Source organism: Streptopelia decaocto, assembly GCF_964273445.1.
Source record: "Streptopelia decaocto genome assembly, chromosome: 2".
Classification (NCBI taxonomy): Eukaryota; Metazoa; Chordata; class Aves; order Columbiformes; family Columbidae; genus Streptopelia; species Streptopelia decaocto.
The window spans coordinates 22,776,821-22,794,866 of record NC_138655.1 but is presented as its reverse complement, the minus strand read 5'-3'; the positions used below and the strand labels follow the sequence as shown (position 1 = coordinate 22,794,866).

General features: G+C 40.4%; 1 protein-coding gene across 3 annotated transcripts in view; it reads right to left on the bottom strand.

The window, feature by feature from the left end:
• RNF19A (ring finger protein 19A, RBR E3 ubiquitin protein ligase) overlaps nt 1-17,617 on the bottom strand; it is a 60,571-nt gene extending 42,954 nt beyond the window's left edge. For 2 of the 3 annotated variants that reach the window (XM_082043816.1, XM_082043818.1), the window contains exons 1-2: nt 17,466-17,617; nt 14,809-14,967 (exon numbers count right to left, since the gene is read on the bottom strand). The gene's annotated coding sequence lies outside the window, so the exon portion shown is untranslated. The remainder of the gene's footprint in view (nt 1-14,808; nt 14,968-17,465) is intronic. The other variant, XM_082043817.1, reaches the window with a different exon arrangement.
• Between the last annotated feature and the right edge of the window lie 429 nt (nt 17,618-18,046).

The window sequence follows — 18,046 nt, the reverse complement described above, 5'->3', positions numbered from 1 at the left end:
CAGACGAAATTTTCTGTAGCAAAGCACCTAATAAAACTTAATCTACACATACAAAAGCTCGCTATAAAAAGAACTTAAAACATTAAAGACCTTGCTTTTATTTCTCCAAAGTGAAGCAGTCTTCCCTAATTGACAAGTAAATACATACGAGACCAAGCCTGCTACACTATCAAACTAATCCTGAAATACAAGTTTGAAAAGGATTTAGAATACTATACTACTGTAATCCCAAATTTAATTTTAAAAAGCCATTTAAGCAATTACTTCATTTGATTATGTTTTGTAGAAGAAACTGCAAACTTCCAACATGTCCTAATTCATAAATTTGTCAATTACAGCATGAACCACAACATCATGAAAAAATACCCTATTGGAAGTGCTTATCTTTTTTCAGGCATTTGTTTGAAAGGGAGGGGGTTTAACTGCTATGCAAGACATACTCTTTTGATACAGTTCAAAAAAATGACATATAAAGGCCAATCGATATTTTACTCAAACCTGATAAATCTTACAAGAACCTATTAAGTTGTTACCATTTTAATATGTGTCAAGATATTAGTAAACATGGGAAAAAAACACACTGTTATTTCAATAATCATGAACGTTCCTGACTACCAGAATTCACTGGAACATAAGAATGGTTGCACTGGATCTCACAAGTACAGAATCCTACCTCCAGAGCATGTAAGACTCCATGGTGCAGATTAAGGGTGAAAGAAATATTCCACTGGGCCCATGTCCTAAACACACACTCTTCATTTGCCAGACTGCTTTCAAATCCAGATAGAAAATTTATCTCCCTTTCCCTATCTCCTAGCACTTTCTAAATCACCGTCCATAAGTATCAAATCTCCCTTCTCAATGCTATGAATCCTGAAGTCAGTCCTATGTTAATGAGCTCAACAACCTAATGGAAAACAGCTCAAAACCAATTACTGATTTAAAAATCAGTGTTTAATCTGCTACTAATCTTACTGAATATCATCTCATTCCCACATTATGATAGGAGAAAAGAAGTTCTAACTTATTCTCATCTTTCTCATATATGAACAGAATTGCCAACGAGAGAGATGCGAAGCCTTTGAGGAGCAGGGTTAGCTGGGGAATCAAGTGCATGACCAGAGACAGACAGAAGGAAGTACTGTATAAATGTTTGCACCATTTACAGCTACACACAGCCACTTGTGATACAGTAAATTACATATTTTCTAGATTTACAAACAAACAGTTGAAGGATACATGTTTCTGCTTTTGTCAGTGCATTAGCAGAAAAACAGGAAATGAATCAGACTGAAATAATAAACCTTGAGAAGAAACACGAAATTTTTTGGTCTTACAAAAGATTCATTCTGTTTTAAAGTGACAGGAACTTCAGTGCACAATTTGATCTAAAAACCACAGCTTCAATAGATAGTAGAGTAAATATGGATTGTTCAGAAAAAGAAAATAAATCTGGATCTTTATTATGGCATATCACAAGTCTTTTCCACAGTCTTTCTGATGCATCACATTTTCAGTTGGCTCTTAAATACATGCAGATTGCCTAAATTCCATTTAAGTGCACTGACTGATGAAGCACCAGCCAAGGTAAGACATGAAGGCTGCCAAATAAACACCAGTGCCAAATTACAGTGAACCCCTCATTTTCTTTCCAGCTTTGCCACACGACAGGCTGTATTATGAACAAGTCTGGGTCTCTGTGTTACAGATATGCTGTGATACTGCATTTAAATTCCACTAAAACTTCCTTCAATGAACTTTAAGAAATAAGATACAACGACAACAACAAAAATTAACCTCAAGTTCTGAAATCACTTTCCCATGCAAGTACAAAATTCTGTCATGCTTGAGCACCACTTCTTTTGGACTGTCTCATCTCTTATTTAAGCAGTGAAAAAAAAAAAAAAGTTTAAAAAGATAGAGAAGACAACTATTGAAGAAAATGCACTACCACAAAAAAATTAAAATGGCAGGAAAAGCCTATTTTAACCCAGGATGTCACAGGACATTTTAAGACAGCTGTATACTTGCATATACAGAAGAACAACAGAACCAGGCTATAATCCCTACTAGACACCACACTTATCACTTGAATTTCAAGTTTGGACTAAAATACTTTTCCCCCCCATAATCAGAACTAGTCTACAGGGGGAGGGAGGGAAACCAACAAAACAGCAAACAAACAGAGCTCCATCCTATGTGGGTATTATATGTTTTTTGTCTTAATAATAAATTTTACAGCAAACTGACAGCACACTTTTTTCCTCATATGCAAAGCATTATTAAAGTTGTGGCAGCTGACCCTGGGGTTGGTTTCAGTGATTTAATCCCAGGCTGCAGGGTTCTCATGAGCACCTGCACGGGTCAGAAAGGAATGTGGCTCCCCAGCCCAGTGCACAACTTCTCTCCTTCCCACTCTCAGCTGGGGAGGGGACCTGGATTCTGCTACTCTGCATATTACTAACATCTCTTACATACCTGACCAGGTATACACAGTTAAAGCAAGTACCACACTTTGGCTCGAATGTGAACTCCCTTTCCCCGTTTTCTTTTACAGCATAGGTTGAAATAACTCCCTGCTGTTTGCATAGTCCCCTCTGATTATATATAACATATAAAACAGCCCACACTTTTTATCAAAAACACTGAACTAAAGAAAAATATCTAATATTGTAATAGCAAGCAAATTATTCAAAAGAATTATTTTTACTCTTAATTGTATTTTCCCCCATTATTTTGAATGCCTCATAATATACTAATTAACTATAAACTAGTTTTCAACCACAACTGGTAAGAGGGAAGATTTTTAAACTGATACCCTGGATGTCAGATGCTCTGGTAATTCAAGAAGTTCTGCCTTTTAAAAAGAGTATTAGCACACAATTTTTGGTGAGGAATGCAAGTTCTCTCAAATCTAAAACAAGCTCATTAAGAGTGTTAAACGAAACATAAAATCTTGAAGTTTATATATAAATATACATTAGTATTTCAGTTTTCTAACAAATATTTTCTTAAAACAAAAAAAAAAAAGTCTTTCCTAAAATACCAAATACAAGATGGAAAGCAATGTACTTCATTATGATGTAAGTATACTAACCTATTCTAACCTATTAAAAAAAAAAAGCAGCTTGTGAAGAAAAGATTCCTAAAAAAAATTAAAGTAACTTTATTCTAATGAGACAAAGTACACTCTTATCTGTCTGTGACAGAGATTTTTTTTAATAATTTAATAATTTTGACGCTATTAACATTTAATAATATGCCCTGAGTAAAAGCAAGAGGAAGTCAGACCAATTACTGAGTTAGGAAGAACATTTGGTATATAAAACACAGTTCTGGTATTGATATGTAATTCACACCTGGTCTGGCCTGTCAATAAGCACAAAATATTTCCCTAATTATAGACTTGGAAAAAGTTTCTCTGAACCTATCAAAAAACTGTGTTACACAGAGCTGAACTGATAGAAAACTTATAAATTATGTTATTTCCAGAAGTTTGCTGAAACCACTATACTACAGAGCATAATACTGAAGGAGTACACTTTAACAAAAAGTTTCGATAGCAGACCAAAGGAAAAAAAAAAAGTATCAAGCTTTTAAAACTGTTCAACATACATTTACAAACAGAAGCGTGCACACACCGAGCATCCTAAGGAGGTGGAGAAAAGCAGCCCTTACAGGTCAGATTTGCAGAAGAAATGCACTGCCAATGAAATCTAAACAAGACAATGTCAGGAGCATTCTTACTTATAATAAGAACAATGAAAACAAATAGGTGTCTCGACACCTCTGAATATTTGATCTGCGTGCATATATAAGCTTATTTGAAGATCAAATATCTGCAGGCATCCTAATTAAGCAGTCTTTGCCAGTAAAAACTATTGTGTTTTAATTATATTCCTTAAGTAATGTCCTGGTTAAGCAGAGTATGAGAGCAGATGCTATCTAGTTTTTGGGATACTCTAGGGAAGGAGCCATTGAAGAAGAAAAGACACTGCCCTGCAGCATCACTGCAGAAAAATTTAGCTGTATTGCCTCTTCTTCATCCAGGGAGCTCATCTCAAAGGAGAACTTTTCTTTTTACATCACCATAATAAAGATATGCAACAGATAATAACAAATCTAGTAAATCTTTTCCAACACTAATTTACAGAATCATAGAATCACTGAGGTTTGGAAAGACCCTTAAAATCATCAAGTCCAGCCATTAACCTAAGACTACCAAGTCCAACACTAAACCATGTTCCTAATGCAACCCAATTTGAGGTGCCCTACACTAACTCTTTTCCTATGGAAGACCCAAGAGGAAAATCCCTGTAGATTTATCCATACGAATAAGAAAATGTAACAAGGTAAGTTATGTTTGGGCTTTATTCACTTGAGAAAGGAAAGTGAAGTTATTTCACTTTTGAGGGAAGTTCTTTGAAGTGAGGAGCTTCGCTGTTTATTTAAAACCATTTATTTCCTCCTACAGTTCCGAAGAAAACAGTTACACAAATACATTAGAGGAAGCAGGTGTATAATTTCATTGAAAAGCTATTTAAGTTTCTTTAAAAGGAACTTTATGTCAGCACAGGAGATCTTTCAAACATTTCCTTAAGTTACTTGCTAGAACATACGCTTTAGTATTTACCTTACTACTTTACAAAAGGAAAGCAACTACAGTACAATTCCACAGTACTAGTAAGCATTGCTCTATGGCCCTAAGCACAAAATTAAAATTACTACAGTGCCAGGAAAACACCAATTCACTTCAAGTTGTAAATATATGAAGAAAATTCTCAACATCACTACAATTAAATGGTAAAATACCCAGGGACATGAGAGGTTAAAAAAACCTAAATAAATAAAATTTAAGCTGACTGCAGCATTCCAAGATACTTTGCCATTTGTTTTCAATGTGCTTTCAGTTTTAGTTCAAATTTACTTGTCATTTTATAAATCAGTTGTCACTTAAGTTACAGTAAGACCTGCAGTTGTTTAAGACTAATTAAGCTACATATAACTTTAAGAAATTTATTTCTGCAGGGAAAAATACATTCATGGAATTCTATTGATGTGCAGTTAGGTAGCTTGCAGGTTTTTTATATTTTAATATAATTTCCTCGAACAATACAAAAAGCAACTTGAAGTGGACAGAAACATGGCAGACAAGTTCTACAGGAATGTAGACAGATGTGAAGTTATTTGCCTGTATTTTAAAATGATGGATACAAAAGGGAATGCATCTTTTCCAGTGTCCAGTGCAAGAAGCTCAGGTATAGAGGGGCTCTATGCTCAGTAAGGTTCACTACATAGTTTGAGAGTCCTACAGATGAAGTCCCTACTGAACTAGAAAAAAGTTTAAACAAATACAAGTAGTCGTCCATGCTGTCTCTGTCCTGCATTAACCTACCCTGCAGCAGAAATTCAGAACAGGGCCATCTTGCACTCTTCAGAGTGAGGTCAGATGTTCAATTTAAACTGCCTATAAGACAGGTTTAAGCTAAATCTCCAGATCTGAATGGAAGCAAAGACTTTCATGTCATTATACTGATGTCTATAGGTTATTAATGTCCTTTTCTTGGAATTTACTAAATAGGAGGTGGTACCAGGTTTAACATTTTAAACCACTGTGGCTATTTACTAAACTAACAATGTACTTACAACAGCAGTTAAGCTTCCAAAGTAGCTTGCTACACTATTCTGTGGGACTAACTCCCAAAAGGCAAACATTTACCAGAACTTACTCTACAGACCAGATACCATCAGCACATAAAAGAGTACAGCAGTCCTACAAAAGGCAGCAGCAGGCTTAAAGCAAGGATGGATATAGCACCTCATGGTTAAGCCACAGATGTTATGGGGGAGGAGGATGTAAGCAGACAGTCAGATTAAGTCAAATTGGAAAAAATATAACATGCTATTGAAAACAGAAACTAAAGTAATAAGAAATTAAATGCATTGTGACTCACTTGATTTTTACAGCGTAGTAAGTCACTTATCTCAAAAGACAAGGATTTCTTGTTAAAAGCAAGCCTGGTAACACTATTATTAAGAATGCCTGACACTTCCCACTGTAACACCCTATTTCCAAAGCTGCTTAGAATCTTCTGAAGCAAACTAGGCTGAAAGTTATATACAAAGATCTTCGGCTCTCTTATTTCAACCAAACTACTTAAGACAACATCAAAAAATGATAACACTTCAATGAAGAAAATTATCTTGGAAAATAAAATAAATCAAAAACTTAGTATTTTCTCAGAATTTGAATTCTGACCTATGTATCTGGGATGTACATTTTATCAGCCTTCCAGCAATGTGAATATAGCCATGCTTGCAAGTTTTGGGGAACAGGAGAAGAAAGATACATGCTTTTCAGCAAAAAGTAGAAATTTTATCTGCAAAAATCTCTCCTGAACTTGATTCAGCCTCAAACCAAACTTAATCTTCTTTTCACTTCCAGGTGCACAACATGCTGTATCAAAGTACCAGACCAGTATTATTCAATATACTCATCAATGACTTGGTTGAGGGACTAGAGTGTACTATCAGCAAGTTTACTGATGACACCAAGCTGGGAGGAGTGGCTGACACGCCAGAAGGCTGTGCTGCCATCCAGCGAGACCTGGACAGGCTGGAGAGTTGGGCAGGGAAAAATTTAATGAAATATAACCAGGGCAAGTGTAGAGTCTTGCATCTGGGCAAGAACAATCCCAAGTTCCAGTATAAGTTGGGGAATGACCTGTTAGAGAGCAGCACAGGGGAAAGGGACCTGGGGGTCCTGGTGGACAGCAGGATGACCATGAGCCAGCACTGTGCCCTCGTGGCCAGGAAGGCCAATGGCATCCTGGGGTGTATTAGAAGGGGGGTGGTTAGCAGGTCGAGAGACTTTCTCCTTCCCCTCTACTCTGCCCTGGTGAGACCACATCTGGAATATTGTGTCCAGTTCTGGGCCCCTCAGTTCAAGAAGGACAGGGAACTGCTGGAGAGAGTCCAGCACAGGGCAACAAAGATGATTAAGGGAGTGGAGCATCTGCCTTATGAGGAAAGGCTGAGGGAGCTGGGTCTCTTTAGCTTGGAGGAGACTGAGGGGTGACCTCATTAATATTTATAAATATATAAAGGGTGAGTGTCACAAGGGTGGAGCCAGGCTCTTCTCGGTGACAACCAATGGTAAGACAAGGGGTAATGGGTTCAAACTGGAACACAGGAAGTTCCACTTAAATTTGAGAAGAAACTTCTTCTCAGTGAGGGTAACAGAGCACTGGAACAGGCTGCCCAGGGAGGTTGTGGAGTCTCCTTCTCTGGAGACATTCAAAACCCGCCTGGACACACTCCTGTGTAACCTCATCTAGGTGTTCCTGCTCCGGCAGGGGGACTGGACTAGATGATCTTTTGAGGTCTCTTCCAAGCCCCAACATTCTGTGATTCTGTGAAAATAAAGCTAAGAAGCTGACTTATCCTTTCCAGGATCTCACTACTATGTAACAGCAATGTACAAGATAATCTAACCAAATGTGGAAGCAGCAGGAGAGAAGGGGGCTAGAGGGAGACAAGCAGATGAAAACAAGAATGGATATAGCCATATCTTGCTGAGACACGGTTCTGAGCAACCTGACCTAAAAGCAGCCTGGACTCCATGCCCTTCAAAAGTCTCTTTCAATCCCAACCATGCTGGAATTCAAACAACAGTTGAGGTGGTGCCTGCCAGAAGGGCAACTGAAGTCTGCACCAAAACAGGAACAAGATGGCTAAACAGATTCCTTCACAGAGCATAAGAAAGAAAAACATAAGAAGAAATGGGGATTGCAGAGCAAGGAGACCACAGTTGTTCAGGGAAATAATCTGGGAATTCTAGCACAAGTAATAGACACAATGTATCTCATGAAAAACCCAGAGAGACAGGAGAACTGGCTGATCAGAAACACTAAAAGAAAACACGCTAACAAGCACAGGGAGAAGATACCAGATACCCTTACAAAGAGTAGCTGAACTGGGAAGAAGAGAGGAAGCATCTCCAAGTGACAAGAAAGACACAGACATCAGATTAGGTATGGAAAAGGATATGCATTTAGATTTGTTAAGATATCTTCCTAACAAAAATCGTAACTCAATATGAATAGGATTTAGAAAAAACAGTTTTCAGTATGCAGAAAGTAAAAGGTACATCGGTGGTGACAAATAAAAAAAAGCAGCAAAAGCAGCTTATACTGTCAAAGCATGCCTTACGCTAGCGCTCATCCTCCAAGTCCAAAGACATCCATAAAACTCTGCATAAGCACACAGATCATACTGTCTAGGGCTGATCCCTATAAAGCATGGCAGAATATTATTAGATACCACTAGCTCAAATAGCAGCAGCCTGCCTAGTGAGTAGCTTCCAAATCTGCTGACATGATTGCAATTATTATTTTTAACAGCTAGGAAACTGCACACAGACTACATCAGAAATAAAGTCACCAAGTAAACAGAGTTAAGCCCTGGAGTTTGGAAATAAGTGCTGAAGTACACTACGATGGTTTAATTGCATGGCTTTTATCCCTTTCCTTCCTGCAGAATCTTTGCCAGGTTCACACTTTATCAGGTCACTACTCAGTATTTTGTTTGTTCTTACTCATTGTGCGCTCATTAAAAACCAACCAAAAACACCACCACAACAACAAAACAGACAAACGCACACCCCCCCCAACTCTGTATATAATGCTACATTATAGTCAAATACCATATTCATGCCACTGAAGTAGCATGGTTACCATCCCTTTTAACAGATTCAATATTAAGGCATATGATCAAGGATGAATTTATTCACCAAACTCGAGTGCCTGATCTGAGATACCCCAAAATTTAATTTATTTCAGGCTATGTTATACAGAAAAGTATATATTGAAAGATACCGGCAGTACTGTGTACACACACACCAACACTCCTCCACCCTAAACCAAGAAATACCACTGATACTACATAGTCAGGATTCTGATGCCTTCGACAGGCAAGAAGAAAATATTTTCAGTTTTCTGTTTTATTTACATTATATTCAAATGAAACAATCACCCTTGACACCAGGTTTGTTGCTAACCAACATAGATGGAGTCCCTAGTGGGCAGGGCAAATGCATTCTGAGGAATGCTTCTCTGGGGAAGAAACAAAAAAACACAGAGCTGTATAATATAACTAAGAACTATACCTTAATAAAGCTTTGTGCAAAAGGCGATCAAACTATGGTTACTTCTTCAACCTGAATTCTGGCATTTCTTAACAATTGAGAATTTGACCTGAAACTTTAAAATGACAATAAACTGCATGCAATGGCAGAATCGATTTCACTTTATTGACATGTGCAACCCCTCACATTACAAAACAAGGGCAAATAAGTCAATTAATTGCTGCAGAAGCCACACCTACCTGTCTGTAGTATTTCTAGTGCACACATTATCATGGTTTCTGAAAAACAAACTTAAACTTCCAGCACCCTAAAGGCATCTCCCTTGACTTTACAAGTTTTTCATTACACACACTATTAAAACCTGAGCCATTCTTCAACTACAAGATGCATTGTTTTGCAGAATGCCCATCAGAGAAGTTAAAGTTAATGCAATTCCATATTGAGTTAGACCATACGTACTCAAAGCCATACTTCAGTCAACTGCTTTCATGACTTGACAGTCATGTGATAATGAAGTTAAATCTAATAACCTCCCCTTTCTGAAGGAAATCAAATCACCAAAGCAAGGATTTAATCTTCTTCACCAAATATTCCAAACCCACCCATATTCAGTTACTAGTTTACAGTAATACTGTACAAACAAAGCACACATTTCAGAAAGCTGAACTTCAAATGTGATTAGTTCTCACTTCAGAAGGACTACATTTTAGAGAGTTTCAGTACCTATACTGCTTTTTTACAGATAGAATCATCAGCCTACTGAGGCTTCCCATAGTGTTGTATTTTTGTTCACTTTACTGCCAACTGGAAGCTCCCTCCTTTCAGAGTTCTGATTTGTTCTCTGAATGACTTCTAGCACAACAGAACTATTCTGCCTACTTAGTGGTGTATTGGTATGCATTTCAGGAGGAACACCAACCATATCAAAATACCTATTTGTTATTACTTTTACTTTTAATCGTCATAGATGAACAAAGGCAAATTACAGAAGGTTTAAGAGAATCTGTCCCACAAATGCAGCATACTGTGGCTTCACAGCAACTGTGCATATGCCGTTTTCTGTATAATGGCTTTAAAAGGCATACAGTGCAAAGATCCTCACAGCCTGTGGGATATAATTTAGGTTGAAACGGTGACTTTGAAATTAGTTGTTATGCTTAAAACAAAAGGGTAATATTGCATGACCTCTGAGATAAGAAAAAGGATATTGCCCTAAAAAAAAATACAGCAGTACCTCACACCTCAGAAACAAAACAGAAAAAAGCAACAATGAAAACAAAACCATGTCACTGTCTCATATTTTACTCAAACAACATTTCTTGGTCTAGATCCAGCCACGATATTATGTTGAGTAGTGCAGGGTGTAGGAGGTGGGAAGAAACCGTTTTCGCTGCTTAACGTTCTAGATAAAAAGCTGAAACACTGCTGGGCAGGACTAAACAGGATGCTTCTATTTCTTAACCCACTCCCCAGCAAACAACACCTCCTTGCAAAGCTTCAATTCAACAGCAAAAGATAAGTTCATCTGGCACGTCGCATACCTTATCTACTAACTAAATTAACACTGAAAACAGGGGAGCTTGTTCTTCCTTTCCCAAACAGGCAGGCAGGCAGCATGTAATCCTAATAATCTTAATTCTTGCAAGGCATGGTCTTTCTCTTTGTTTATCTTTGTTCTCTTTTCATTAGTTAGTTAATTTACTACCTAATTCATCTTGGAATAATCTTTAATTGTTAATAATGGAAAGACTCGGGACTCCTGTGCTGAGCTTACAGTGTTCTATTATTACCCTGGCTGAATTTCTGCCTGGTGTCAGGTCACACGAAGGCAAAGTCTACTTTTCTGCAGCTCGGCACCACTACCACAAAGTCCAAACAAAAGCATACTGCCACATAAAAGAGAAAAAGGAGGAAACAGCAAATAGGAACAGGAAGAGGAAGAAAGGGGGGGAAAAAGTAACTAGTCAGGTAGGAACTTGAGAAGGAAAATACTTATGGTCACCAGATACAAAAAAAAAAACCCCTCAGCCCAAATGGAGACAGCTTAAAACCACAGTGGTGTGAAATCAGGAGAAATAGTGAGCACAACAGCTTTGCAGATTTCTTCTCTGCATCGTATCACAAAGAAACTTGCACTGACTGCAGAACCCTGCATTTCAGGAAAGCAACAGCCTGGCTTCACAAGCTGTAACTGCTAAAGATCCCTTTGCTTAAAAAGGACCTAGAAGTTTGATACCTCCATCTCTGACCCTGAGCAAAAGGGCTCCTGGTCTCCCAAGATGTATTTTTAGCAGTGCCATATAAAGGAAAGCTTGATTCCTTTTTTTGAAAATGCAAAGTCAAACAAAAAGTATCAGATACAGCTTCACAGGTAAAATGAAACTGGAAAGGTAACTGCTCTTCTCGGGAAACTGAAGGTCTCCTATTCAGAAAAAAAAAAAAAAAAAATTCTAAGGCTTTATTCTGTTTATATTTGACTTGAGACAGAGGAACACAAAGTTAGAGGCACCACCATCAGGACACACAGCAAAGAAGTCTTTGGTAAAAAATATTTTTCCATACACATTCTAAAAGTCTTTATTTAGCCTTGAACAGACTTCATCTTACAGTCACATTTCTTTTTATTAATCACCATATTAGATGGCTTATTACGGAAACACGAAAGACAGACCTAACGTAAGACACTACCCAATGGCTGACTAGAAGAAAATGTTTCTCAGCAGGCTTCACCTTTGCCAGCTGGACGGTCTCACTACAACCACTATTTTATTCCTACACAAATGTTATTCCACCATAAGATGTTTGAAGGACAACTGGATGCTCCCTTTGTAAAACATTTTGATATGAAGGAGAAAAGCCGAACAGTATGTTGCAACAATTCTGACAGCATCTTCACTTACTATATACACTCCCCACACAGACATTAATACTTACTAAAACATTTAGTGTCAAGATACAATTAGATCTTGATACAAGAAGAGCTGCAGCACTGAATATGGGCTGAGCACATGGCCCTCAATTTCCAGGTCATAAAAAGACCCAAGCACTCATCAACTATCTCATTTAGACAGAACAAAAGCCTTTTATTTCCTATAAAAGGTATAAATGTTTCTTCCCAAGAGATAGAGTTCCAAATGAGGATACTGCAGAAGATCTGCCAAAACATCCCTCCCCTTGCCCTGTTTCACTGAAATATACTGTAAGTTCTGTGCAGCATGTACTTTCACCAAAGGAAATGGATGAATGACGCATTTAGGCATGGCACCATCAATAATCTTTTCCTCTGGAATGCAACCATTATGGTGCTAAGAGAGACTCCCACTTGACTAAGAGCAGACAGTTAACAAGGCTATTTAAAAACAAAGGTGCAGCAACATTAGTGCTGTGACGTCATATCCAAAATGCTAGCCAGACAGCACTGGAAAATCCCCACCCCTCGACTAAAACCTTTAGCCCCACCTATACCTCCATGGTTCAGTAGATGCTCTGAAGTCCACGACCACTTCACACTCCCTACAAACCATTTCTTGAAAACATGCACAAGGTAAACTTGTCTCACCAGAAGTCATACACAGCACACCAAATGTTACAGCTGGAATTGTCTTACAGACTAAATATTTTCAAATAAAAACAGAACTTGATTAACTTGATGTAGCTGGCAGAATTTGGTTTTATGTGAAAAATCTAATCATTAACTGAGAAAACTAAACCTGATACTTATATTTATCGAGAATATGCAGCATCAGTGAAACACAATGAGAACTAAGCAACATGATTCTTACTGCAGACAGTTTTTCTGGAGTTAGTCCTCTCGCTGAAGCAGTTCTTCATTCAGTAAATGGAACAACTGAAAGGGACAGCCAGAGGCTCCAATTTAGAATAAGAGCTCTAATCTGCCTTATGGGAGCGGCTAAAGGACCTATGGAAAAATGTTTGTTTAACAGTAATTTATCTCAACTATAAATGGAAGCAGAACAGAACTGACATAGTCCCACAATGACAGTTTGTGCTGAACAATAACAGGATACTTGCATTAACAGAGTTGTGCTCTACTTAAGAAGCAAAAACAAGTGACTATACCAAATTGAATTGGTACAAACATTTATTTCTGCAAGATGCCCTTCAAACATCTTGCTGAAGACATCATTAGGGGATATGCTGGCCTCTGAAGAGAGGAAGTTTTAATGCCTGAGGAAACACCTGTGTACACATAACTTTTATTTAAGCTCATTTCATTAGGTCTCTTTGCTAAGTTGCTTTAGGTTAAATCAACTCTTATATCAGCTTTCCAGACTGGTGCAATATATCTAGATGTGAAGTGAACCTGCTGGAAACTTGCCCTTTAGACAAAAAAAAAATTAAAAATTCTACAGCTATTCTCATCCTGTAAATGGCAACTACAGTTGTAGTGCTCTGGCTATCAGTCCAACAATATACTAATAGTCACAGAGCAGATGACTGACTTCAATCCACAGTTTTTAAAGTCTATAGTAATCGTCCCATTGCAAAAAAGTAACAGAAGCATTCCCACCTTTTCTTATTCCATGGACACAGCTCAAGGTAGGTTTATTCTGTTTAGAAGTGTGCCACAACTTCCATGGAAGTGAAGCAAAACCGACAGTAGAGGCCTTCCTCACTGCCCTTAATGAGGAAAGACCTAAGTGTGGTATCACAAATGACAACTCACAACTCAGCTTTTATGGGGCTATTCTCTCTTCTCTGAATTTTACTGCCTTTGAAGAACATTGCTTTGTTTTGGAACCTTGAGTCAGTATCTGCACTATGAGAAAAAAAAAGAAAAAAAAAGAAAACAACAACAAAAACCAACAACAACAACAACAACAAACAACAACAAGAAGTAGCCCATGCCAGAGAAGGGCCAGCAATCAAACACAAGGTAAAGCACATTTATGCAGTGGCTGAGAATTGACAGAAATGAGGAAAGAAGACTAAACTGCCTTATGACTCAGATGAGCAAAGTCTGTTATACAAAGTCCCTTCTCATCAACTAGAAAATCTGGGATAATGGGGGGAACATTAGTTTACAGAAGTTTGGTAGAAATTTGCCAATTCATAAATGTCAGCAATAGGCCAAATACCTACTTATAAAACTTATCACAAAGCACTAAGAAATAAAATTGGTGAAAGAGAGTCCTTGAAGATATCCTTCTGAAGTAACCTTCAAGTAAATACTCAAGAGGGAAGACTGAAATTCCACTCTGAATTCTACTCTTTAGTTCAAACTCAGTTGTTTATTTGGACCTCTACTTCTTTCTGAGCTAAAGCAGAACACACACTATCTGAAATCTAATCTATATACACAACACGAAAAGGTTTCACTTTTCCTTAAAGGTTATTTCACTGACGATATAAGACAAACTACTAGAAATGAACTAACATTAGACTAAATCACAAAACTTCAATTTCAGAGAATCAGGAAAAAAAATAAATAAAGGAGGCATCCTCTTGTGAGAAACTAGGAACATAAAAAAAACCCAACTGTTTTCTAGGTACTGATACAGTCTCTTCCATATTGTTCCTATGTGAAAACAAAAACAAAAAACAAACCAAAAAACCAACAAAACAATACACTGCACCGAAAATAATATACTGCAACACTACTATCAACAACCAGTTCTCTAAGACTCAATGCTACTTTTTACCTTCTTGGTGGAAGTCTACCTCCAGGTGCAATACAGATGCTTTTAGCAAGATAAGATCCAACAGCATTCTCAGCATGTTGAAGCTGCGTTATGTACACCGATTTATCCAGCTATGCATCTTCCATCAGTTCACACAGAAGGGAGAATGGAAACTTAGAGCTAAGGCAAATGCAAAAAGAGAAAAATCTGAAATCAACTTCTCTATGAATAAGCCAGTATTAAAATTAGTATTTTGTAGCCCCTGAAAGAGCATTCGCTGACCCTAAGAAAGAATCAGACTGACTCACAACTCAGCTACAAAACAGAAATGCAGTCTGAACTTTCTGTCATGGGGAACAGTAGCTAAATGCTGTTAATTATTAATAGAAAAATAAAGTATGCACGTTTTCCATCACAAAAGGCTCTACACAACTGCCAAAAGAATTCAAGGGTTTGTGTTCTTTCACAGGTTGGTAATATTCACATAAAACAAGTTTTCCTAATATTAAGGCTAACTGGGAATCCCACAGCTAAATGAGTTTTAACGACTCATTTAGTAATGGAGAGACAAGGATTTGTAAACACTACAAAGGTAAACAAATACATTTGTCAAGTATCTTACTTGCTCCTGAGCCTCAGCTAGCATAATTAATCAAAATCTGATGATTGCTCTTTATAAGAAATGTGTCATTAGTCTGGTAGATATAAAAAGAAAACCACACATCATACACATTTCAACCCTCTCTTCTATAAATTATGATCTGATGTCCTCAAACTCAAAAACAGCTGACAACATAAACATAACAGCTAGAATTCAGCATTTTAGAAATGCTGAATTGTGTAAAGCACAGTTAAAACTCTGCAATACTTCAAGAAATATGCATATAGAGGAGTTACGTATATGTAAGCCTTTTACTGAACTCATTTCTAAGAGTTGCATTATTGCCATTATGCAAAAGTGGAACTTTCATTTTCATTTACTGGACCAAACAGGCCTAGTTCACACGCAATAAAAAAGTGCTTTCTTGGCTTTCTGAAAGCTTTAAGTACAAATATTTAAACAATGTTTGCACTTAAATAATGGTGAGATTTTGGAAATTGTTAAGTAATGTTACACAGCCATCATTTCTAAGCATGCAAATCAATTACATTAGCTGGGCAAAACAGAATTTATACTTGAGTTTGACCTAGATATTAAACTGAAAACCTTATTTTCCAATGAACTTAGTAAAAACCATTCCTGCAGATACTGAACTAGGGTTTTTTGGCCACCAAACAAACTTTGAAGAAAAAAATTGAATTTAAAAAATGATTTTATTATTAGTTTTGTCTATAGAATTAAATCCTGCAAGACTCATTTCCCAAACTGCCCCTTGCTTTTTAAAAACAACGTTGTCCTTGATGACAATTTGAGATAAAGCACTAATCAGTAGCAATGCCAATGACAGCATTTTAACAGAAACAAGATTTGTTGTGCTCCTCACAGGGAAATGCCAGCACATTTCCAGTAAGCGACCACAAGGGCATAAAGGCTTTAAACTTTGGTTTCTGTGCTCAGCAATAACTGCATTCCACTACTGTCCCTTTTGCATAACCCCTAACTCTACTGCACTAATAGTCCTTAGCAAAGCCGCATTTCTTTCAGAGAGCACTGGAGCAGGAGAGGAAGAGGTAGAGGGACACCTCCCATTTGCCAACCAGCACCTCTTCAGCTCTCTTAGATGCACACTGGCGTTCAGATTGTTATTCGTTTTTCCGTCTTTGCAAGACGGGGCTGCAATAGTTGCAGTGTGTATAGTACACTGCCAGATGGAAAACTCCCAGCTCTGCAGAAGGACCTGTGCAAGGATGCTGGCAATCACCACTGCTGGTTTCCCCCACCGCCTTTCCAGCCGAGCTGCAATATCCTCGGTCACCCCAGTACACTCGCTCCTACGATTCACCGGATCCAGGGTGGGCAACAGAGCCCAGAAAAGCAAAAGCGAAACTCTCGATGGGCAGACGTGGGATCCCTTCCCCCCGGACTGCGCCGAAGGCCCGGGAGTTGCGCGCACTGCTTCTCCCGTGCCCCGTAAGTTCAAGCGCAAGAGTTTCCAGGGCCCGGCCGGCGGCCCTATGCCGCTCCTGGGCGGCGAGAGTGAGGCGCCCGCCGAGGGGCCCCCCGCAGCGCCGCGGCCCACCCGGGCGGGTGGAGGGCGGCAGCACCTCCCCGCACAGCCCCACCCGCCGAGGCCAAGCGAAACCCACCCGGCGGCTCCCCCGCCATCCAGCTCCCAGGGCGGGGGGCGGCCCGGGCCCCCCTCCTCCGCCACGGTTCGGGGCGGGACGGGCCCCTCGCTCAGCCCGGGGGGATTCGAGGGGAGACAATGGGCACGATGACTTCACCCTCCAGCAATGTGAGGAGCACCGGCGGACGCCGCCGACTTCCCCCGGGGCCCCGGGAGCCCCCTGGGCCGCGGTTCCCCCGGCCGCAGCGGGAACCCACCCGGGCCCTCTCCCACCCGGGCTCGGGCCCCCGCCCAGAGGCGGCTCCGGCTCGAAGGCACCGCTCCACCCCCCCACCCTTCGCTACGCTCAGGGCGGCGGCTGCCGGCCGAGACCCCAGGCGGGAGACGGAGACGCTGCCGCCGCCGGGCCCTTCCGCGCCCCCTGCCCCGCCGCGGGCCCAGCCCCGATACCTGCGAGTCGACGGGGGAAAGCGCCGCCGTTCCGCCCGCCCGGGCCCGGCCCCACGCAGGAAGCGTCTGTCTGTGTGTGTGTGTGAGGAACGGAGGGGGCGGCGCTGCCGGGGCGGGGCGGGCCGAGCCCGGCGGCGCGGGGCCCAGCCCGGCTCTGCCCGCGGAGGGAGGGAGAGGGGGCGGCGCCCGGGCCGTTGGTTTCCGCGACGCGCTGAGCTCACGCGCACGGCGGTGCCGCCTCCTCGCCCGCGGCCGTTGGGGCGGGGCGGGGCTCGAGCCGCCCTCAGGCACCGCCCTGGCCGCGGGGCGCTGGGACCGGCGGCTCTGCGGGGGCAGCCCGGGCCGGCCCCGGGGGAGCGCGGCGCCGGCAGGGCCAGGGTGCTGTCCTCTCCCCGGTGGCGGTCAGCAGGGTGGGCCGGTGCGCGGAGACTCCGCAGCGCTGCCGAGAGCCGCGACAGCAGCACAGAGCAATTATTTACCATTCCGTGGACTTCACAGCCATTAAAATATAAAAGTGCAGGGCGAGTAATGAACTGTTGAGGCATTTCAGTAGGGTCACGTCGCTGAATGCTGATTCACTC